The following is a 25,608-nucleotide window of genomic DNA, read 5'->3' as shown; positions in this document are numbered from 1 at the left end:
TCTTGGTTTTGTGACAACAGTTGTTGATTATCATTTAATTCTTTGTTCCTCAGCAGTGCAATCAGCTGTTTCCTGAAGGCAGAGAGTTTAGACCTTACTTCTTACAAATATCCAGCAGAAGTGGCTTGAAATGAGCCCTTTAGGGGCAACTGAATCACAGCACAGCCTTGCCAGGGTTACTGCTGGAGTCACTGTTTGGGGTCATCTCATTTAAATGACAATGCCAAAGTTCAGGGCTTAAGAGGGGAAAAGAAACTACTGTGCTAATTCCTCATATTCACATTTTATTCCCATCAGATCACCTACCAGTGAGATATTTCCCTCAAAGCATCAGTAGCTGATTTCAGTTTTTAATATGTAAAATGGAGCCTGATCCAAAATTACATGCAATTAATGAGTCCAGAGTGAATTGCTTGATCAAGATAAATTACTTTACTGCAAGCTACTTTTGCTTACAGGGATTGCCACTAAAATGCCACTTCAAAGTAATAAGAAATTAATAACTGATTTGAAAGTTACTAAAGCAAGTTTATGGACTAGTGGCATCACCTGCCATTGCTGCAGTAAACCTTTAAACGCATTAAATGCTGTTTTCTTAGGCAATACCCACTCTACATCATTGGCACCTTTTGCTCAAATTACATCAAGGATTATTCCTAAATTTAATTTGCTTTGTATGCTAGAATTGACATTAGAATTGTATGCTAGAATTGACATTTGCTTTGCATACTAGAATTGACATTTCATGGCATGAAACAAGAAGAAACAAGAAGTTATCTTAAGTTCAGCACATTTCTGAATAAAATATGCACTTTTATCAGCTCTCTGTGCCAGCACACAAACATAATTACCTTTAGAACATAGGTTCTTATCACTGTCTTGCAACCTTTAAAACCTGCTTGCATACAGTTATCACAAGTTGGTTATCAGGAAAAATAATGATCTCCTGTGTTTGGGAAGTCACTGAAGACATCTGTAACTTGAAAAAAAAATCCATTATATAATGCTTACAAGTGATCCTATAGATTAAAACAAGGGAAATGATACAAGCAGCCTCTGAGATAAAGGTACAGGATTGGTTGGGATAGGTTTAGTTTCAATTTTTTTCCTCTGTAAGAAATTTGTGTTTACACTTTAACAGGCAAGGCTAGAAACCCTCAGAGACTGAAGTGAAGGATTTGCAAAGGAATGCCAGACTCCTTCAGGGATCACACATGGTTAAAATTCAATATCCAGCACTGGAACAGAAAGCTTGGGAAGCCCCACTGAAGAAAGCAGCAGCAGCTGTAAGTGACAGAAAGGATTCTCAACCACCCAAAACCCTTTACTTTTGAGTCTGGGCCTTCTGAGAATCCAATCCAACTCCATTCCCTTGTTACTTGAGATGTGAGGAGAAACATGCATTGATTTTGAAGTTAGTTATGCTTTGACTGGGCAAACATATTCCAATAACCATTCAAATTCCTCCTCCAGCCCAAGGAAAAGTCTGTTTTATCTGTCAGAAACAAAAGTTTAACCCAGCAGCAGCCCTGGGCTCATGGGCCCTTAGGACATCCTTTGCCATCCCCAAACACTTCATTTAGCACTATAAAACACAACTAGTCCTGAGCCACTTCACTCTCCAGAGATTATAAAATATAACCCCCCCAACTACTAATTTGTGTACCTTTTGCACCAGGGATATTAGGGAGTGCATAAAAATAACACTGCATTATCAGGTTTTATTATTCCTCCGGCACTGTTTGCAATTTTGACTAGTTGCTGTCAGGTTGGCTTTTAGAAAAACAATTATGCCTTTAGTACATCAAACACTAGGAGAAAGACAAAAGGAAATTATATCCAGCAAGGCATTCAACCATTACTTTTTGATTGTACATTAGTGCAAGTTGCACAGGATGCAATTTGGGGAGTTAATCTTTCGCTGAGGGTTTTCACTCTGCCTTGTGAGCGTCAGGAGCTGGCTCAGTCACAGAAGCTGTGCAAATATTGTTTGCTCTACCTCAAGTGCCCTCTAGTGTGCAGTAATTAAGCAGGTTAAAATAAGTTTTTTTCTCCTTTTTTTCCCTAACAGTTACTCTCCTAAATCCCAAAGTAATATGTAACACTGATTTTCTTCGAGAGCAAAGACAAATTCAATGTTCACTGCATTAATTGTGTGGCTATAAATGAGTTATCTCCTTCATGCAAAATCGAATCACTCCTGTTGCTGTCAGATTTTTATTCTCAGAGGTATAAGTTAAATAAAGCACAATAATTCTTTTGGATCTTGTGAAAATGTCAAAGTACGAACAGTTTTTGGTGTTATCAGATCTAAAACAACACTTTTCTCTCTGCAAAAGGAAATTACCATTTTCATCAACAAAACATGACCCTAGAACAAGATTAACAATAAAACCCCTAATTATGCTTTTAGGGTCTTTTAAAAGCACTCTTTGTCTGCAGTTTAGAAAACAGGCAAGCCTACATGAATATAAACAGAATAATGAGTGGGGCACACATGTAACAAGTTCTGTGTGTTGTCACCTGTCCTGTGATGCTGAGGTTCCCCCTCAAAATTCTGACATCACCTGGCTGGACAAACCCAGTGGTGTCTGTCAGTGAGAGCAGGCTCTGTGCAGCAGCTCCTGACACCAAAGAACACTGACAGGAGGAGAAATGAGGACGTGTTGGAAGGTAAAAGTGTGGAGATGTAAAATTACCAGCTGCAGCTCCAAGAAGAAAGAATTAAAAACTCTGAGGAAGCAAGAGCTATTTAACTTATAAATAAATTTAAATAATAACTTTAAATCAATCTAACTTATTTAGGTTTATTTCTAAGGGCTCTCCTGTATTTAAAAAGCAGACTTGAGTTCCCCACATAACTTTCTCCACTGCACAAATAAGTTCATTTTGGGGAAAACCATTGAAGATTTTTTTCCCCATTCCTCATTTCACTGTGCCCTGACCTCAAAGCCAAGTATTCACTTTCAGGCAGGATTTACCATAAAATTCCAAGATAATAGCAAGCCTAAGCATACTCTAAACAAAACAGATTTTTAATGGACTTCTGAAAGCTGAGGTAAGAGGGATGGGTGGATCCCAGGAGAGATGAAATGGTTGCCTGTAATAGGGATATGCTACACAGGGTGAGAGAATTGAATCTTTTATGAGTTGTAAAATCAGTAGGACTTCCTATAAGTGGAAAGAGTCATCATCACAACCCCTGAGCTGGGCTGTGGTGGCAGAGTTGTGGTTTCCAAGTGAGGTGCTGAGAGAAGCCCACAGCATTGTTTCCCGTTTGCCAGCTTGGCTCTGCTGAAGGTTAATTTCTGTACCTTGACTGTGGCATTCTGCAGAGAACACACAGTTCTGGTTCAGTTTAGCATCCATAGGAGGCAGACAGGACAGAGCAGAGCACCACACTTTGCCAATACATGGTTTTCTAACACAAAATGCCCTGTTTTTACAGCCACTCTGCACCCAGGCACTGTGCTGCCAGCAACACAACAACAAGAGTTATTCCAGAAACAATGCTGGAATAGATGCTCTCATAACTGAAAGCTAAAGTACAGCAGGGTTAGACAGGTCTTGGCAGGGATCTGGGCAAATAAACTGCCTTCATTTCCATCATATTTGAGTCAGCTTCCCCAGGTGTGTTCAGCCCTCATCACTGCAGGGATAAGAGTGAACAGCAGCAGCAAATACACCTGGAGAGCAGCAGGGAGGGGAAAAGCCACTCAGTGGTTGGCTGTAAAATGGTTACCTTAAAAATGGACAGCATTCTGCCACCCCTGTCCTAAAGACAATAAATCCCTTCAGTTTAGCCCAGCTCTCCACAAAGTGCCTTCCCTATCTGGAGGAGAGCAGCAGATCTTGGGTGCCTGAGAGGTGACAATTACAGCAGGCAAGGCATCCAAAGGGAGATGGGGTTACTAACACAAGGGAAAGCAGCACAAACACAAAAGTAGCACAAGCCCACCTGAAGAAACTCACCAAAAGGTACTTTTGCACACCTCATAACCCAAATCTAATAGCAGCACAAGCTGGAATTTGGCTGCCAGCTCAAATGGTGTTTTTCCATTCTGAATACAGTGACAGATTAGGAGTAGATGCTTATTTCAAAGTACTTTTCTCCAGAGAGTTCTACTTTGGTTTTTTTATTTAATTAAGAAGGTAAGTCAACATATTGCCCATAAAGTGATTTTTTTCAGCAGCTGCTGACATTGTAGTTTGGCAGGCTGATCTTAAAAAAATCGTAATGCTGTGGTAAAATAAAGCATCCATTTCCCCTAAAAATATTTCTGGTGCATATGGAAGAAATACTGCTAATAAAGGAGAATGTCAATCATTTAAATGCACAGGACTCCATGCTGAAGGACCTTCCTTCTTAATCAGTAACAGGATTCTCCCTCTATATGCTCTGCTATACAGGCAGAGCATATAGAAGGAGAATCATGTTACTCAAAACAGCTGGTTTTAATGCCAGTAATTTAATGAATCAAGTAAATATCTCCTGAAATATATTCTAAATTTATTTACCAAGGCTGACAGGTGGTTTTTATTGTCAAATGCAGTAAAATCAAGTGAATAAGTAGCTGAGACTGAGATGATGCAAATAATGTCCCCCAGAGGAGACAACGTGGGAATGATGTGACTGATCCACAGCTTGGTGACCCTCAGCTTTTTTGCAAGACTTAAAAGTGAAGAGAGAGTGGTAAAAGGTGTGTTTTCCATGGATGACTCAAGTCAAAGAAGCCAACTCTCGAATAACAGGAGGAATATCAAGGCCTGACTCACTCTTGTGCTAATTTCACTAATTCCAGTTTAACACCAGAGTAACACCATGGTAAAAGATGACCTATATTTTTATTTAAATTAAAATGTCTAATATTCATCAAATATTTATAAGAATATATAACAAATAATTGTGGCAAACATCGCATAATAAAGATGAAAGGGAAATTAACCTTGTGAATTTTTAAACTGCAGAATAAAGACCATTACATTAATAAGACGTAATTATATCATTAAATATTTAAAATTATGTCCTCTAATAAATGTTTTTATTTAACATATTTCTTTTCTATTACATTAGTAAAATGCCTTTAAGATACAGAAAAAAAATAAAAAGATAGGCTTTTTTTTTTTTCTTTATAGCCATGCAATGCAGAGAAAGTGAGAAAGGAGCCATGTTACCTCTTCATCTCAAGGTCAGCTCTCAGGAGAGAACAAGAGAACTTCCAGAAGCCTCAGCTCCCTTCTTGAATGGGTTGGTAAGAGGCTGTGTGTTTGCTAATCATTTTTCTTCATTTATTTTCTTCTTTAGGTCCAGCTTGGCTCTCTCTATGCTGATGAACTTGAGTTAATCCAGCACAAATAAACCCTGTCTCTGTCCATGTTTGTTCCATTGAGCATCTAAATCATTCCTGACAGGACACAGGGGTGAGAGGAGCACTTGGGAACTCCCAGGGAATCCTCAGGAAATCCACACCCTGCAAACAGAAAGGGACAATTGGATAGCAAAGGATTGGGGATACAAGGGGTGCAGATTCTTTTCTCAACATCAATTCAGCTCACCTCATGTCTCTAGAGTTTTCCAATTATTCTACAAACAGCAGAAGAGTTAAAGCAAAAAGCTTCTGAATCAACCCAAACTGAGCCCACAACATTACACTCCTACCAAAAAGAAATTTCTTTTCCTAGCATGCCTCCAAAACTTTTAATATTCCCCTCTAGATAAGGCACTTCAAAGTAATTTCTGTTTCTTCAGTGTGTTCCAGTCTCCTTTTCTGCCTTGGCTGTGCACACAAACCCCACAGCCAGGGACCCTGCCTGTCTCAGCTTTCCCCTGAAAAGCCAGGTTTTGCATGCACTCGCAGAAACACTGATTAAAATCAAATGGCAAACAGTGACAAATCAAATCTAACTCAACAGCGTTTCAGATTTATCAGAGGCTACAGTTTAATGATGTTTCAGTGGAAATTCTCTTCATTTGCAAGCACACAAAATTCTAAGGCCCTCTCTGTTTAGTTACTGTGCTTTTTGCAGTTAAACCATTCTTGTTGTTTACCACAGTAACACTTACTCTGATCTAATTCCCACAAGTTTTTGTTTATTTTTGTAATATTCCTCTGACTTCTGTAGATTGTGTGGTTTGTTGCTATGTTTGTCTTCCTGCTGTCCCTCAGCATTTCCCTCCTCTGTACCCATCATCACCCATCCTGTAATTACAGAAATGTTATTTTTTGATAGACAGATGCATAGGGTTGCTGGCAGGAGTACTGCCATTATGCAGTCCAAATATTGTGCAGAATATTAAAGAATCATACAAATCAAGTCTTAGTGAAAGAATAATCTTGTGAATTATCAAAAAGTTTCAACTAAGTCTGGTTTGCTTGTTTACACATGGGATAACTCACCTCAAACTAGGTAACATTTATTTACATATGACAGCTAGGACTGCACAGGAGATAGAGTCTTCTAATTAACACTCCTGATGCTGCAAACATAAACAGGGATAAACACATATTCCATTATGTGTAGCTGCCACTCACATTGCCACAGTATTCTTTTATTTTCTCTGCACAAGTAAAACAATGCTACAAAGCAAACAAGAACCGGGCTTTCACTTCAGTACCTGCCTAATAATGTCACACCTTATTTCCAGGCAATTTATTTGGAAAAGTTACCAAAAAACAACCAAAAAGCAGTGTCATATCCTATCACTTCACTTAACTCAGGCTCAAGAGGCTGTAGGAATAACATGAGAGCTTCCACTACTGTTATGTATTACTGTGCTTTAAAGTTTCCACAAATAAGGCACCTGTTTCTCCCTGGCAGGCAGGCTACAGAATAGTGAAAAGTGACACTGTGCTCACAAATAAAAAGCTTAATCTGCAGAACAAATGAGGAATAAAATACACACTGTGGGGCCAAATGGCTCACCACTGAAATGTGGAGAAAAGCAGTCTGAGTAGACAGAGCAAGGGGAAGGGAATGTGGAAAATTTTGTGGCAACCACTTCCAGCTGTGCCCCCACCAGGATTCCAGCTGGGTGTGCTTCAGGGATCTACCTCAGCCAGTTCTGAAGGGGCCCTGCCTTATCCTGTCTGGGTGTTTGGGCTGCCAGGGAAAATGTGGGGATGCTGCCAGCAGAGACAGGAGGGCTGGAGCCACCCAGCTGAGGGAGCTTTCCCAGGGCAGCTCTGCCTTTCCTTCTCACTTCAGGGTGGCTCCCAGCACCATCCAGGCTCTGTCCTCCCAAACCATACCCACAGAGGGCTTTGCAAACCTTCCTTCTGCTGTCACTGGGACTAAGGCAGGGTTTATCATTTCCTCTGCGCTTGAGCCCAGCCATGCTCAGCCAGGTGTAGGGCCTTCACACAGACTTCCAGTCTCCACACCGCAGCTCACTGCACACCCTTACCCTCAGCTGTCTCATTTATAATTTAAATGTTTAATGTAAAGTGAAGCTCATGTTAACAATGCATATTTTTGAAGACTGACAGTATAATGCTTGATTTCCTAAAGGAATAACTGGAGTGATCCATAAGCAAATAGAAAGCCAAGAAACACTGTCTGAACAGACATAATTTGTGCTCATCCTTGAGAACCCTTAGAGAGCATACATCCCTTCCTCCTTCTCAGCTAGGCAAGGTGGGATTGACTGTGGTTTTCTTTCAGATGAGATTTGAAAAGCTGCAGTGCACTTTGTTCTGCACTGGTATTAATGATACCTTCAGAAGTGGGATGTCTTTGATATCTATTGTGTGCTGCTGACTGATGGCTCTTTCTAGCCTGGAAAAGTACCTTGTCTTAGCAGCTTTGTGTGGGTTGAGAGTGGAGGCCACAAGAATATTTTGAAGTTGAGAAATTTTAAATTAATATAAAGTATTGTATCATTAAAGCTGAGATAGTAATACCCTTCTAAATTCACCCTAAAACTTTCTTTGTCCATTCAGAAAATGATTAGATATTATCCCATCTTGGTTCTGGATGTTCTTTATTGCTGTTCATCCTCAGAGGCAGTGGATGAGAATCCCCACCAGCAAGAGAAGGGACAGCAGAATCACTCTCCTTGAGCACAATCTCTGCTGCAAGCCCCCCTCCCTGACACTTCTTCTATTATGAAACACTCAGAAGCAGCAATCCTGGTAATTGTCTGACTAATATCTTCATTATCAGGGAGCGTTATCTTTCACATACAACAAATGGAGATGGTGCTAACATCAGCACTGAAAATAAGGATTAGAGAAGGGAATTACTGATCAAAGAGAAAAATAAACTGCAAAGGTTAACTTATGGTACATCCTTTTCTTAACCTGCGCTATATTAAGGAAATATTAAATAAACTAGAACTTGTAAAATGATATTTTATTTCTTTGACTATACTAGCAAAACTTAAAATAATTTTGCGTGAGAGAAGACCCACATTCTGCTCCTAGATTTAATTATGCCATCCGAAGTGAGCAGTGGTTAAGAGCATGAGAGAATGGAGACAGAATGAAGAAGATTGGCTGGGGCAGGAATTCAGCTGGTTGTTTGGAGGTGCAAGCTCGGAGCAGCTCAATGCAATGTCTGGGAGGAGCTGTTGGCTCTGCAGAGCCACTTGTGCTCTGGCACTGCCATCAGTCACCTGGGCAGGCTCGGCAGGAGAAGGGCTCTGAAGGGCCCGAGGTCAGGGCTGACACCAGCAGGACAGCGTGGGGAACAACTGGGGCTGCTGCCCACGCCAAACCTGCTCTAAGAATAGACAGCCTCATCCTCTAGGCGTGTCAATCTGTCACCCAGGAAAAAAAATAGAAAGGAAAATTAAAAGGTTATGATGTTATCGTCTCCAAAAATAGGATTTCAGTCATCCTGGAGAAGTGCTGTGCTGGGATATTTTCACTCAGGTTCTGCTGACATCTCCCAACTGTCACCAGCACTGAGCCTCCTTTTGGGACTGCTAAAGGTCACCGAGCACCAGGGAGGTGGAGGGAGGCCTCCACTTGGGTGACCACAGGAAAATGTTTTCAGGATTAATCTGAGGCAGAAAGAAATGAATCAGTTTGTCTGGGTTTGTCTTTACTGGTGCTGACAACACCCAGAAGAGCAGTGCCTTCTGCTCTTCAGCACTGCCTCAAGTCCACCAAAGACCAAAGGTTACTTCCTAAAAAAGGAGCTGCCGCCTGAACCAGCAGCCTGGTTTTCTTATATTTCAGAGCTAACATAGAAAACAAAGGATCACAGCATGCAAGAGCAGAACAGACTATTGGAAAACAGTCTAAGAATAAAAGAAAAACAACCAGCAAATCTCAAACATTACCTTTGAGAATGAAGAGAAATGAAGAGAATGCCACATCCATTTTACTTGGAAAGACAGGATTATGCTGAGTCCATTGGAAGAAAATCCTCTGCTCTGAAAGCAAAGTGAGAGACTAATTCAGTTCCCAGGGCACAGCAGAGGGTGGCAGGGGCAGGAGTGACCCCGAGGTGCCACACGGCAGCCCGTGAGCTCCGAGTGCTCAGCGTTCTGAGGGTCAGGCCTCTGGCACTGTGGCATTTGAGATTCAGTCTCTCTATAGATTAGGATTGATCTCCCCTGTCTCTGGATAAAAAAATAAACAAACTGTAACCTTGAAATTGTCATCCAAACCTGGAGTCCAGCCAAAAGAGCAGAGACAAAATCCCCTTGAGAAGCAGAACAGCAACCCCAGAGGTCACTATCGATGCGTCAAACACAAACAGTGGATTTTGATACTGCAAGGACTTGAGTAATTTCATTTTTATTCAAAAACTAAAAGTCTAATCATATTTTTTTTTTTCCCTGAAATGCAGAATTGCATCCATTTCCATGTAAACACAGATACTCAGAGGATACCTTAAATATTCTCTTGGAACTGAACATGCACATTTGAAAGCAGTGCAGTTATAGAACACAACATTCTCCTCCACGCAAGAGGATGGTGCTGTACTGCCCTCTTTGTTGCTTTGGAGAACAGAGGGAGTTACCAGCAGCTTCAAAGCTGTAAGGAGGCAGCAAAGCAAATCTGAGCAAGGAATGGCTCCAGTTAACTCCCCAGAAGGAGGGATTGCAATAGGGCAAGCTTTCATGGGCCACTGCAAAACAAAGGGATTTGCTGTGTTGTTTTGGGATTTTTTTGCTTTAGGTGAGGCCATCCTCAAATGAATAAAGAACTCAGGCATGCTGTAGGCTCTGTTTCCAAAATAGCCTCAAACTCTGCTTCAGATTCACTGAAAGTGAGGAGAGCAAAGCCCACAGAATGACATTTCAAGTGTTTGTGCTTAAATGTAGCTCATGGCAATGTGTGCATCCCATTTCATTACTTTTAATGGGGCAACACCTAGCAGGCCCTAAGCGAACGTGCACAGAAAACACACCCTCAGTTGCCAGTGGTTATCCCAGTCTGAAACTCCAGATATTTGAACTTTATTCTGCAGAATATCAATCTGAAAACAACAACAACAACCAAACCACAACAAAAAAAACCCCATATGCAAAACTCCCCCCAAAACCCCCCAGGAAAGCACATGGGAAACCATGCAATAGTACATGTTATATATAAAATAGCTGAAAAAAAGCAGAGTAGGAGGCCCTCAAAGATTCAGCCCTATGGAAACAGGAATAAACAGAGGCAAGCCAGTGCTTTGAAGGGAGGTTGAGGAAATGTGATTGCTCTGTCCCTGACTGTGTTGGTTACACTGTGCACAACCAGGAATGCATTTTATTATCTAATATTTATCGCTTTTGACGGTCACAGGTGTTCCTACTTCAAAAAGATTTTAGCAAATACCCCTAACTGGGTGACATCTGGATACTGTCATCACTGTAACAAGAGGTAACTTTTGCCACTAGGCTCTGCTCTGGCAGATGTGGTTTTAGTGCCACTGTTCATTTCCTTCCCTGTTAAAATGCAAAACATTAGCTTTTACTTACAAACAGGCATAGCCTGTTCTATTCTACAATGTGAAGTCAGATCCTTTTATACTCTTAGTCCACCAAAAACCACATTAAATAGAAAAATGTTTCACTTGCTAGGATACTGTGTTAGATTCTTGAGTAGTATAAATCAAAGACAATGAAATTGTTACCGTCATGGAATCCCTCCCCAACCTCACAGGGAGGAATTCCTTCCCAAAATTCATCATATCCCTGCCCTACCTAAGCCATTCCCCCTTGTCCTGGCACTCCATCCCGTGTCAATTGTCTCTATCCATTCTTTCCTGTAGGTTCATCAGGGACCACAATTAAGAAACCACCATTCTCCAACATTCTCCTATTCTTACAATTAAGAAATCACCTATTCTGAATTGACACTTTTTGTTAAATATTGTTAGTTTGTTCTCCATGTTGTGAAGAATATTTTATAAAAATAATAAATTTTAAAAAGAGAAAAATAACACACAGGAAGGAAATGGAAAGTTTTCTGTAAACCTGCAGAGGGAAAAAGCTGCTTTGAAGTAAGCCGCTAAGCTTAAAACAATTTGCATGAAATATTTTTCATAAAAGCCTTCAAAAAATTAAAATCTTTGGAAACCTATTGTTCTCAGAGCCCCATATGTAGCTGAGTAAAATTAACCTGTTGGTAAATGCCAAAGATTATCAGTTCCATTCAGCTGCTCAGGCACTCAGCAGGGCCAGGGGAGCCGTGCCCTGGGGACCAAGTGCCTTTTTATCTCTTGCAAAAGAAAACAAAACTGCACAAACAGAATCTAAAATCCTATAGCAAAAGAAACAATTATCTGTGTTGGATGAGTGTCACGTTGGGAGCAGTGCTGTGGGTTACTTTTAACTGCAGAAAGAGACAAGAGAATCAACAAGTTCATGATTGGTGCAACCCACCACACATCTCAACAATTCCAGCTTGAGTAAAGAACAAGAGTATTTTGAATGCAGAGGAAAATTATAGCGCATTTAATGAAGCAAATTACTGCAGTTTTTATAAAACTGAAGGTGGACATGAACTTGCACATTTTTGGAAAATGTGAACGTCAAGAAAGCAAAGAAATACCAGAGGTCTAGGAAAATTCCAGTTTTATGCAGCATATTAATACCAATCTGTGTCAGATTAGACAACCTGTAGTGACACAGATAGAAATTCCATTCTCTGATCTGAGGGGTTTTTTGCATATTAAATGATATAAAGCATTCTACACCTATGCCCAATTCTGCAGGAAATTAAAGCCTATGATTATCACTTGTCTAACAGCATCAATGTAATAAATTAAAGGCTTTGAATAATGGCCAGCAGGCTTCTCAGCCATATTTCAAACTTTTAGAAAATAATCCATTTTTGGCAGATCATCTGACAAGTTCACAACTTTAGATCAAGGCTTATATTATGTGTCATCAGTATTCTTTTGTTCATCTCATACCTATCAATTTTTGTTCATCAAAATCCAGGGCTGTTTAAACCATGGAAGAAATTTGGCATGTTATGTGGGTCATTTATGGAAATCAAGAACATGATTTAACATTAATATACATAAAAATGACTAGAAATTATGCACCACAAATCTAAATTGGTTTGTGGCTTTTTAAACTCCATTGTATAATACAAAGCATTTTCTCTGTGAGGGACAGAAAAATTCAGGTGGGAAAAAAATAATTACCAGATAGAAATCTTGGGTTAGTTAAAGCTGTGTCATATATTAACGTTATTCTCAACACAGCAGGACATTGGTAAATAAGATTTACAGCTCTGAATGTTAATTTTTAAAAGGAAAAACTAGCACCTCTCCTTCAAATGCAAACTAACTCCCATGGGTTTGTGAATTCAGGTAAAATTTACTGCAGAGCTATAGCACCACCACAGATGGGATGATCCTTGCTTTAGAAAAGGAGGAAGCAAAGAAGAGGAGAGAGAGTTGCTTTCATTATCTGTGAACAGCTGAAAAGAAGACATTTGGAAAATAAATGTCTTCCACAGGAATTAGACTCACAGAACCTCAGAATGGTTTGGAAGAGACCATTCCACCCCTGCCATGGCAGGGACACCTCCCACTGTCCCAGCTGCTCCAGCCCCAGTGTCCAACCTGGCCTTGAGCACTGCCAGGGATCCAGGGGCAGCCCCAGCTGCTCTGGGCACCCTGTGCCAGGGCATGCCCACCCTCACAGGGAACAATTCCTCATTGCCAACATCCCATCCTCCCTGTTTTCTTCTCCCCAGGGCTGCTCTCAATCACTCCTCCACTCCACCTGTGGATGTGCCTTTGATATTTGCAACAGAAAAGATCAGAGTTTGCCCATTTTGTGATCCAGTTGGCTCTAGACTGGAGTAAGAATGGCATTTGTGATAAGAATGCACAACCAGAGCCCAGGCCTGACTGCCTGACATGGTGTGGAATAGCCAAGATATTCCTAATCCTTAGGGTTTAGTGCTGTCCTGTCTTCTACCACTGATTTATCACAACTATTTTTGAAGAGATTTTGTTCCATGGCTACAGTGCAAATACTTATGTGCAACAATGAACCAGCACAAACTGAACACAAATTACAGGCTCCTCCCAGCCCACAGTCAGGGAATCTGCATTCATAAATGTAGATTTCTATATTTATGAGGATTTTCAAAGATAAGAGAGTTGAACTTGGACAAAAGAATTGGACACAATTCCTGGTATATCATACTAGAAGTAGTGGCCTAGCATTCATTCTGTTTCCTCATTTCATCCTTTCAAAACCACAGCTAATTTGTCTCCTTGATTTTCTTCTCCTTTCTGCCTTTGTATTTCACTCTGGAACATTAAAAAGATTTGAGTAGGGATGGGGGTTGACAAAAACCACCAAAAACAAAAAATCAATCCATGAGCTCAATATATTCAGGAGAGTGTTTTATTCCTGTGTGATTGTTCCTTCCAGGCTTCCACAGCACATCAGTTTCCTACAACTATGTACTCCTTGTGTGGACCTGCCCTGGCTTTAAGGTGTTTTTCTTTTGCATCACCACCACAAAGCAAACCTCCACAACAAAAATAATGCTGTATGAAGGCACCATCAAATAGGTTCAAACACTCCACTGGGGAAAACACACTCAGGGAGCTGCAGACCATGTTCCAGTGCCTGGGAACTGTGTCAGCAGCAGCAGGAAAGCCAAACCACTCATCTGCCACAGTGCTCCAGCTGCGCATTCCCTGACTGCTCACTGAATAGCCAAGTACAGCTGAAGGTAAACTCCCCAGATTCCTCACACTTCAAATATGGCTCTTCCCTCCAGAGACCAACTGCTCAAACCCTGCCCAGGACGATGCCTCTGGGGTTTTACAGCCCCTTGTGCCATCTGCACTGTTTGGTCCCCTCCCTCAGCACTCAGGGCCACATTCCAGGAGTGGGAACATCTGACTGCGCCTTGCTCTCTGGAATTGGGGTCCAGACCCATGGGGAGCAATGAATGGCTGAGGTGCTGCTGGAGCTGCAGCCTGTGCCCTGCTGCTTCAAGGAAACACCTCATAAAACATAACAGAACTGAAAATAAATCCCAATAAAGCTGGAATAGAACAGGAAATATCTTAAAATGAAGAACAATTAAACTGGACATTGTCCAAACTCAGTAACACTCAAACTTAACAGAGGTTAACTTAACAAAATCAACTGAAGAGAGCTCATCCTTAATCAAATTAACAGAACATATCTTAGTATTACTCAAATCTGATGATGTTGGCTCTTAACTTTGCTTAATCTTATTAACAATAAATCTGCAGACAATCTGTGAACAGAATTATTTTTCTGGAGGGATTAAAAAGGGTGTGACAAATCTGTTATAAGTTTATGTAATGTAGATTCAGGTATAACAAAAGATTAAAGATTACTTGCTGCAACCACTTTTAGATACATAAATTTCTAGAGCTGTGGCAATAAAACAGGTGCATGATTAAATCAACTTTGTCTGCTTGAGCAGTAATTTTTTTCTCATGAGCTAATTATTTCTCAACTTTAAAGAACTGCTGCAGATAAAATTCAAGGTTATAGGACTTTGCTGAGAACTCAAAATTGATAATAATCACATAATCTTGGGAGAAGGGGAGAGCCATGGGCTGGGCCTGTGTGGAGACCATGGTGAGCAACATGTACATGGAGGGGCACCCCTGCATCGTCTGAAAATTTCCTGAAGCTCTGCAAAGTCAAGCACTACAATTATTGTCTTATTTATAATGTACAGAGGGATTTTATTATACAAACCCCATGGGAACTGCCCATGGAGGGGAATATTTTGTCAATTGTATGGTGATCAAGCCAGCTTTTTTGAGGCAAGAAATGTGCCCAGAATCAAGCACAAGAAGGAGGGAACTGTGTCAGTGGTGAATAATGGCAGTGATCAGCATGGATCACAGTTCCTCATTACCACAGGGGAAAATCTGAATTACCCTGATGGTGTACATACAGTATTTGGAGAAGTGACAGAAGGCATGGATGTACTGAAGACAATTAATGAAACCTTTGTAGATAAGGATTTTATCCCATATCAAGATATCAGGATAAATCATACAGTAATTTTACATGATCCCTTTGATGATCCACATGCCTTGTGTGTTCCTGATTGCTCACCAGATCCTACAAAGGAGCAGCTCAACAGTGGCAGAATAGGAGCAGATGAAGAAATTGATGACATGAAAGGATATTCTGCAGATGAGACAGAAGTTCAGACAGAAAAAGAAGCAAAAACTTGTGTTATTCTTCTAGAAATGGTGGGAGACTTACCAGAGGCAGACATCAAGCCACCAGAAAATGTGCTGTTTGTTTGTAAACCGAATCCTGTGAAGACCTGGAAATAATACTTTCACAATTTGTTGCCATTAAAAGTTGTGAAGTGATGTAAGACTGGAAGACTGGTGAATCTCTTTGCTATGCTTTCATTGAGTTTGAAAAGGAGGAAGACTGCAAGAAAGCCTACCTCAAAATGGGCAATGTGCTGGTAGATGACAGATGGATACATGTGGATTTTAGCCAGTCTGTTGCAAAGATTAAATGGAAGGGAAAAGGTGGATGGAAGGAAATCTACCAAGGAAGATTTCAAGGACCATGAGAAGGAACGTGACAAAGCTTCAAAATTTACTCTGAAAAGAAAGGTAAAACCAAAGCGAGATGCCAAGTACAATCTTGTGCTGGATGAGGATGTAGAAGAGTCTCACACAAGTCAGTTGCACTTGGCTAAAAAACAGAAGAAAACCACCACCACTCTGAAGATGAAGATGATGACAAAAGGACCAAAATATCTAAGGATTCTGACCAAAGGCATGAAGAATGCTGCAGGGACAGCACCAAGAGTGAGAAGAAAGACACAGAGCCGCAGTCATTCTCAGGAGAGAGATTACACATGTAGCAGACAAAAGACAAGTACAGATGAAGGACAAGACAGAGGGGAGCTAAAATAATAAATTTAACTTTCTTTAATAATTCTTTTACCTGTCTGCAACACCCAAGTTTATGATTCACAATCAAGAGATGTTACCGTGTCTTTGCAAAATCTACAAAGTTTATTCTGAATCCACTAGTGCTCTTTAAATGTCTGATTTTCTGCTGCAATACATAAAGCCCATTTCCTTCAACATGTGCCATATAAAAGATGGAGGAAAACCATAAATAATAAAACTACAGCTCTGTTTTTTATCTTGCTCTGTAAAAGCAAAATGTGTTAGCAAGAACTAATCCTCCAGTCTGCTGCTCTGGCTCTCTTTTATCTATTTTTTTGTTTAGGTTTTGTTGAAATCAACACCTTCTATCAGGGTAAGAATTCCTGTTTCATTTGTTTGCTCATTAGGAACAAGAAAGTGCATATTCCAGAAAGGCTTGATGTACAGATGAAGCTGTCAAGAGCAATGTGAATTCTAACAGAGTCGTTTCTCAAATGTGATAATTACTGTTTATTTTATAGGCTTACACATGACATCCCATTATTAAAGTAACTCCCACTTCAGCTTTTATTATTACCCACACTTTTCAATCTCTTATCGACCCCAAGCAAAACTGTATTTTTCTGCACAGCAACAACAAAAAGCTAACACTCAACATTTACTTTCCCAGGAATTATTCTCCAAGCTATTTCCACATTTTAAAAGGTGCCTCATTTGAAAATACTGATGGCTTCCATTAGGGATTGAAATTGCCCTTTAGAATAGACTGGATAAATCAAAGTGTGGGGAGAACCAGGAGGACTTCCAGAAGCATTTTGGAGCTAGTCCAGCTGAGCTCCCACACAGATCAATGAGGAGTTTAACATCACTTTCCAGGACAGGAGCAACAGGAAGGGAAAAGCCATGTAGTTACTTTATGCAGAATTCCATGCCATGACCTTGGATAATTATGGGGAAACCACAGACCTCCTAAAAATCTGTACCTGGTACATCTGGGCCACCCCACACAGTGTGGGACCCCTGTGCTTCACAGGAGCTGATGGCAGGTGGTCACAAGGGTCAAAAACCCTCCTTAGAAGGTCTTGGCAGCAGATCCTCTCCCCAGATATCCTTACTGTCCCCTTTTTTCCATGAATGTGAAGTGATGGCCTATTGTAATTTGGTTTAAACCATGTTTCTCCTGAATGAAATGTTACTGCAAGTGGGGAAAACACAGCTGTCCCACCACCTACACACAGAAACATCAAAGCTCTGTAAAGCCCTAGGAGTGCAGCTCACTCTTCCCTATGCTTGTGTCACCATGGCAGAAGAGCAGGGGGGGAAAAAGCATCTAAAAATTAAAATTGGCAAATACAGAGTAAATTAAAAACCCAATAGCCACAACACTAGGATGAATCTCTAGCAGGAAGCGGTGGGGAAAGTGGAAATCCTGTATATTAGGTGAGAAAGGAAGAATGAGGTGTCCTGTGCAGGGCCAGGAGTTGTACTTGATGATGCTTGTGGGTCCCTTCCAACTCAGCATACTCTATGATTTTATGACAATCTGAAAGGACCAGCAGTGGTTAATAACAGGAGCTGGATTGTGTCCAGTGGGAAGCAAGCAAGGAAAGCGTTTAAAAGAGCAGAAAAGTCAAAGGAATCAGTGCAGGGACCACACCTGAACTTTGTCAAAAGGGAGAGGAGATCAGAGGGTCTTACAGACCTTGAGATCTCAGCTGGCTTGTGAAATAGGTGCTCTTTTCCATGAATGGTAGCTTTTTGATTAGATATGTTTTCAGAGAAGCAGTGTCATAGCAAAGAACATGAGAAATAATCACAATACAGTGAGTTTGGCAGCAAATGTAGGATTTTAGGGGATTTTCATTGAAAAAAACTCAGAAAGCAGAGCTGACCAAAAACTCTTTTGAGATCAGTTGGAGATCATAACAGTGAAAGCTGCACATATACAACAGACAACTGACCCTAGGATTTACCTGAAGGAGCTACAGGAAAGATGGTCAGAAGCAGTTTGCAAGGGATGGAGTGCCAGGACAATGGGGAATGGCTCCCCACTGCCAGAGGGCAGGGTTAGATGGGATACTGGGAAGGAACTGTAATCCTTATCACACTCTACAACTCCTTTATCACTGTCTGCAACTTCCTGTGATTGGAGTAGGGTGGGTTGGTCTCTTTCTCCAGGAACTTACAGAACAGGAGGACACATCCTCAAGCTGTATCAAGGGAAATACAGGTTGGATATTAGAAAAAAGTTTTTTACAGAAAGGGTGATAAAGTTCTGGAATGGCTGCCCAGGGAGGTGGTGGAGTCACCATCCCTGGGTGTCTTTAACAAAGCCTGGATGTGGCACTGGGTGCCAGGGTTTAGTTGAGGTGCTGGGGCTGGGTTGGACTCAATGATCTTGAAGATCTCTTCCAACCCAGTGATTCTGTGTGAATTTTTCCCTGGCAGGGTGGGCAGGCCCTGGCACAGGTGCCCAGAGCAGCTGGGGCTGCCCCTGGATCCCTGGCAGTGCCCAAGGCCAGGCTGGACACTGGGGCTGGAGCAGCCTGGGACAGTGGGAGGTGTCCCTGCCATGGCAGGGGTGGCACTGGATGATTTTTAAAGTCCCTTCCAACCAAACCATTCTGAGATTCCACCATTCTAGAATTTAGCCAGGCTTTCACCTGACAAACACTTCACTTCCTCATTGGTAGGTGATAGACCGTTGGTGATAGGACCCCATCAAGCCACACCTACAAACCCACATCCCCACACTGCTGCCATGCTCCTTCCCACCTACAGCTGTGATAAATGCTCCATCATTTGTGGATGTTCAGATTTTCTCACTCTCCTGAAGAGAAGAACACTAATGAACATAAAAGACCTTTGTGTGATTTATTTAAAAACAAATCGTGTAAAATTTTGCTGCATGGACATGTTCAGTTACTGCTAGGACCAGGGAGATGCCCAGCATTCAGCAATGATGTTTATTTGACTTCTCTGCTCCATTGTTATTCTTTCAGTCAGTTGTGCTGCTTTCCTTTTTAAGAAACTGAAAGTTTCTAGAATTTTTTCTAGTATAGTAAAATTTTTAACAATGTTTCCCCTTTTTTTGGGTCTGAATTACTATAAGTATACTCAATGTCTTTATTGCCATCTACCTTCCAGATGGCACTGATGAAAAAATGGAAAAGCTAATACAATATAGAATAATATAAACCACCAGTAGATCTCTTACTCTTTAAGTGATTGAAAGCTTCCACCCCCAAAATAATATGCAGAATGCTCCAAAGTAGCCAGCACATTCTGTGATATAGAAGAATGCAGAGATTTGTAAACCCTTCAGAAGCACTTTTGATGTTTAGGTTTTATATTCCTTTGATCAGAGATTAGTTGCTAAAAATGCAGCAAAAAGGATCACTTGATAATACACAAGAAAATTTAAGAACTAAAGTGGAAAAAAGCTTCTAAAATACCAAATTTGTAGGCCACCACAGCTGAAATTGAACCCAACTTTTAGCATGAACACATAGAAAACTAATCTATAATTTCACCTAAAACATTTCCTAAGTGATGTCTTTTATTCAACTGACTGGAATATGATAAGCAATGAGCATTGGCATGTTATATTCTGAATTTCATTAGATCATTGAATTCTAATGTTTCAGGAGAGGTGTCACATAGAACTGAATTAAATTCCCCAAAAATGGCAACTGTCACAAAATCCAGGATAGGATTTAACACCCATCTCCTACTACATTTATTCTATTACATCGTCAGACACCCTGAAATCTTCATAGTAACACAGAAATGGAGAGAATATACCACTTTGAGTCTTGATTTAGGAAATAGATAGGGTTTTTTAAAGCAAGACATTCATATCAAGGCATTATAAAGTCCAATGATTGAAGGCTGGTTGTATTGATTTTTCCAAATAATTTCCCCCCCTCTTTTATATGGTTATCCTATTCATTAAGTAAGGATACATAAACATCTCACTGACAGGCATTTTATATAATCATTTAGAGCTCCACAACATATATTTTTTCAAGGAAAAAGACTGCCTGTAATTGCAGGGCTGAAAACTCCTTAAATAGAGAACTCAAGCTGGAGCTCAGAGGAAAGAAAGGAAGGTCTATCATCTTTGGAGGAGGGACAAGTACCTTAGAGGGGTTAAAAGGATGTTGAGAGGTTACGGAGGGGGAAAAAGGAAAGGGCCAAAGCCAAACTGGAACTAAACTTGGCCACTGCAGGTAAAAACAATGAACAAAAGTTTGTATAAAGGCATTGGCAACAAAAGGAAGGCTCTGGAGAGACTCCATCCTTTGCTGGATGCAGAGGGTGGGACAGTGTCATGGGATGAGGGAAAGGCTGAAATCCTTCATGCCTTGCTTCCCTCACCAAAGCTCAGGATACTCAGATCCCAGAGCTGGAACCTGGTGATGAGTGAAGCCCCCATGGAATCACAGAACACCCTGGGTTGGAAGGGACCTTAAAAATCATCTTGTTCCAGGCCCCCATAACCCAGGGGGCAATGGTTAATGACCCGTTAGACACCCACAAGGCCAGATGGGATTCACCTGGCAGTGCCCATCCTGCAGGGAGGGCAGAGCAGGCCCAGGCTCTGCTCCAGGCCCAGCCATGGCCCCAGAGCCACGGGCAGGGCCTGAGCCCAGGAGCTGCCCCTGCCCAGAGCTCCTGCCCTGGCAGTGCCCAGCCCTGAGCAGATGGGGCACAGAGCCTGTGCAGGCTCCTGCCTGGGGACACTGCAGAGCCACATGGACACACTGCTCTGCCCTGGGCTCTGGGATGGCCCTGCTGGAACAGGGAGGTGCCACCAGAGCAGCTCCTCCAGCCTCACCCAGCCTGGGATTTGTGATTCACCCTCCTTAAATGCCAGGTGCCTCAGTCCCCAACCATGCTGTGGCTTTCTCCTGGACTTGCTGCAATGTCCTCTATTGTCCATGGGCTGCAGGAGCAGACAGGGTTCTGCTGTGATGCTTCGTTTGTGCCATGTTGGCGAAGATGAGACAGGAAAGCCTTATCAATCTGATTGCCTAGCAAAAGATTTTGAGAATATAGAAACTATAAGCGAGATTGAAACAAAAGCAAGCTTTGAGATACCTCACTTACTGAACAACTGGAAAACAATGGTGTGGGTGGCTGAAGGTAATCCCCTTCTGATGAAACAACACCCTCTGCCTGCAGACAGGTCCAAGGGTCAGAGCAGACCCTGCCAGCTTGGCAGAAGGGGCCCAAAGAGGAGTTTCTAGGGTTTAAAATGTAACACAGTATGGTAATGTAGTGATTCATGGCGGCTGCATGTAAATGCTATAGAATTTGTATCTTGTACTAGATTGGTTAGTGAGAATCAGAATATTCAACACAGAAGGAGGTTTATTGTATTGTAATGGGAACCCCGCTCTCTTACCTTTTTTACTCCCTTACTCTGTTACCCTTTTATGCTCTCACCCTCTTATCCTCTCTATCCCTCTCTTCTCTCGGGCCTGCTCTGAGCTGTGGCTGGCAGCTCCCAGCAGGGCCCTGCACCCAGGCCCTTTGCAATAAACCAAAAGCTCCACAACCTGGCTGCAGAGATTTCTCCTCTCTGTCCGTCACGACCGTGCTACCTCTCTACGCTTCTACAGTGCCCAGCAGAAAAGCATCAGCTCTTCCCTGGCTGTGCCCTCCACATTCACAGCAGCCCTGTGGGGATCTCACAGAAGGGTTTGGGTTCGAAGGAACCTCCTTAAAGGCCACCACATTCCCATGTGCAGGGACACCTTCCTCTAGCTCAGGTCACTCAGAGCCCATCCAGCCTGGCCTCAGGCATTCCCAGGGATGGGGCAGGCACAGGGAAGCCTGTGCAGGTGTCCAAACTGACAGCCAGAGAAAAATTAAGAAAAAATGCAACCTTTTGATCTTTGATGTGGGTCTTTAAATGTTAAGGACCACGTTTACATCCACTAATGATGGCATTTTCTCACATGGATCATCTAGTCTGAAGTGAGGGATGCTGCCCCCCACATCCTCTTGCTAGCTTGAGGTGCAACGTCACAAAGCATGACAAGGCAACATTTTAATGAACAAGTCTAGTGTCTGTGATCTGCCTTCCTATGAAATTAGTTTCTTCCCAAATGCCTGTTATTCCAGTTGTTAAATTACTCTAAGTCATGCTCCAAGGCATGTATAGTACACTACAATAAAACAGGAACAACACTTTGCATATCATTAAATGCCAAATTCTTTCTGCCACTCTGGAAGCAGAACTGTAGCCAGAAATGTCTGCTTTCCCTGCTTCTTTGCAATTCCAATTGCCAAGTGAACACAGGCTGGAGAGGCAGTGCTGCCAAGTGTCAGTGCTGCGTTAATATTGTTATTATTCTCTGGGACTGAAGTATATAATGCTATTTTCTCCAAAGGCATTATTGATACCACGGATTAGCATTACAATTTGTATAATTATTGCAGCACCCACAGGAGTTCATGTCATCAAATATTTATACAACTCAGAATAGTTGAGTGCAAATGATTTCAGATGCCTTGCTGGACCTTTGGAAGGAAAACGTGGTTGGAGCAGGAAGCTAATTCAAAGGAAAAGCACCATATAGCATTGTCAGAGGATATTCAAGAGTTATTTGTCTTGGAATAATCTTGAAATCTCTTCACACTGCTTGCTTTTAATCAAGGGCCTTCATCTTCTGAGTTTATTTCTCCTAAAAGCTCACCTAATTTTAAGGGTCCAGTGTCCCCTTCTCACTTCCCATGCTATGACCTATTTCTTGAGTATCCAGCATTTGTTTTTTCTGCTTTAGGCCTCCATCCCACATGTACCTGCAGCAGAACACAGCAGTGCTGTGTTATCCAGCTGATCCCATCTAATGGGTGTGGACTATCAAAGTGGCCCCCAGTGACAAAAGAAAAGTTTTTATTATTGTTTTTTAATTAAAACCCACTGCAGGATTGCTTATCAAAAGCCAGAATAATTAAAAATATGTGGTACAAAATATTTCTAAATTTAGAAGATATCAATGCAGTTTGTTCAAAACTCTAGAACATTGGAAGTCAAAAGAAATTTGTCCCATTTTTGTTTTTTAAAGAGACATGAAGCAGTGCCCTTAACCTTGCCAAGGCTGCAAGAACCAGAAAGATTTTCAAGTGAAGATATAGGCAGACTGAAAAAAAAGTTAATATAAATTCCATACTTTAATCAGACAGCTGCTGAATGAATGGGCCTTCCTATGAACCCCTTGCTCCAGGCCAGATAACAGCAAATTCACAGGAAGTGGTCTGTGGCTGCTCCATACTTGCAAAATGTCCAAGGCCAGGTTAGATGGGGTTTGGAGCGGCCTGGGATAGTGGAAGGTGTTCCTGCCTAAGGCAGGGGAATGAAACTTGATGATTTTAAGGATCCTTCCAACCCAAATCCCCCTATGATTCCATGATTCTATACTTTTTGAAGCAGTGAATGATTATTCAGCTAAATCTGATATAAAAATATCTAATACATGATTAATTTTTATAAAACCAAAACCTCTGAGAATCCTAAAGGCAGGATGACTATCACAGAACAGAGTTCTATATCAGAAACAGTCAGAATTTCTTAATTCTTATAGGTATGAACCCTTTTACACAAATAATGCTGCTTTATCTGTTACCTCAGGTTAGACTATGGCTTTAAAAAAAAAAAGAGGCAGAAAAAAAAAGCAGCCTCACAATGCTGAGTATCAGCAAGTTGGAGGTGGTGACAGGGAGAACAAGACATTCAGAGAGAGTGACGAGTCATTCCCACTAGATAATGCATGATGTTTAATCAGCCGTGTCACCAACTGGAGGTAGTGTGCAAGAGTTAAGCATTAATAGGATAAATCTGTCCTCTTCTATTTCAGTCTTGAAAAGAACTGCATTTGAGATGGTTTAAACAGATAATTTTGAAAAGATCAAGAGCAAGACCTAATAAGTAACACTCCATTAAAGATACAGCAATTAGAAGTTAGTGAGATACCACACAACTCTAAGTTTAATATCAGCATTGTAGAAGAAACTGTATAATCATGGGTAAGGACATCAGCAAGACCTTGCAGTTAGACTGAAAAAAAACTTCTATTTTTGTCTCCAACAACTCCAGAGAGCTGTTTCTCTCTGGTTTTCTATCACAGTAAGTGGAAACAACATTACTGCTACAAATATCCACAGTGTGCTGAAACCCTGTCATTTCATTTTGTAGCCAGAAAAAGTCTGAATATTAAAAAAATGCAAATATAACATATGCTGCCTTGTATATTCACCTTTACCCCCCTTAAAAGTATCAACTATTCATAACAAAAATTTTGAAATACTGCAATAGAAGCAGTGTTATGATCTTCAAAAAAAAAATTAAGAAAACATGAGGGAGAGGGTGGCACATGATCTTTCTTCTGCCAAGTGGGTTTCTATTCGAAACAGATCAGGACATGGATGAATATTTCCATGGAAGATAATGGGACTGGAAGTCACTTTGAAGCAGCAGAACTAATGGACTCTAGTGAGGTCAAATCAGGTTAAGTGAAACAGAGAGCCTGGCCCACAGTTTTACCACTGTGAAATATTGTCTGTGTCAGAAAGCTCAGATGATTGATTAATTTTAGGTAAACATCCAAACTTACTACCCCGAGTCATTCATAAATACTCTCCAACTAAATTAGTTAATAAAAGCAGCTACTGAATAAGGAGAGGATCACCAGCTTCTAGTTCAATTCTCCTTTTAGCTTGTCTTAACCAAAGTTGTATCACAGTAATTGCAAATGACTTCACTATCATTAACATCATTAAACTTCATGGAGAAAGCAGTCTGCAGGGACATTAAAATAAAATCAACTATGCAAAATTAAAAGACTCAACAACTCTTCTTTAAGGCAGTGTGATACTAATTAACAACAATTGCTTTCTGGTTGAGGGTTTCTCTTGGCTGTGTAAATCAGGGAAAATGCTGTGTTGTAGCTTACAGCAGACAAATCTGGAAAAGAAGGGAAAAAACCCCAACCACACCTACATTCCAATAAAAACAGGTAAACAATGCAGTTCAGGGAAAAGGTGTTGGAATGCAAACCCTTCTCAGCCAGGATACAAAATTTACACAATCCCTTGGGTCACAAGATACCAATTAAGGAAAGAAGCAAAATTTCAGAATGGTCTTGTGGGTGAGGACCAGGAGTTGCCAGTGAAGGCTTTCCTCACTCATCTCAGTTTTGGCTGCTCCTTACACCATGTGTCAAGATATTTGTCCTTACTGGTAACTGGTGCTCTGCTGCATGTGAATGC

At 41.2% G+C, this 25,608-nt stretch overlaps 1 pseudogene; it reads left to right on the top strand.

The window, feature by feature from the left end:
• The first annotated feature begins 14,355 nt into the window (after nucleotides 1–14,355).
• LOC141725198 (peptidyl-prolyl cis-trans isomerase-like 4 pseudogene) lies at nucleotides 14,356–20,970 on the top strand (annotated as a pseudogene).
• The last annotated feature ends 4,638 nt before the right edge of the window (nucleotides 20,971–25,608 follow it).

Source organism: Zonotrichia albicollis, chromosome 13 (genome assembly GCF_047830755.1).
Source record: "Zonotrichia albicollis isolate bZonAlb1 chromosome 13, bZonAlb1.hap1, whole genome shotgun sequence".
NCBI lineage: Eukaryota > Metazoa > Chordata > Aves > Passeriformes > Passerellidae > Zonotrichia > Zonotrichia albicollis.
The sequence above is the reverse complement of the archived record's forward strand: the minus strand, read 5'-3'. Positions and strand labels throughout refer to the sequence as shown.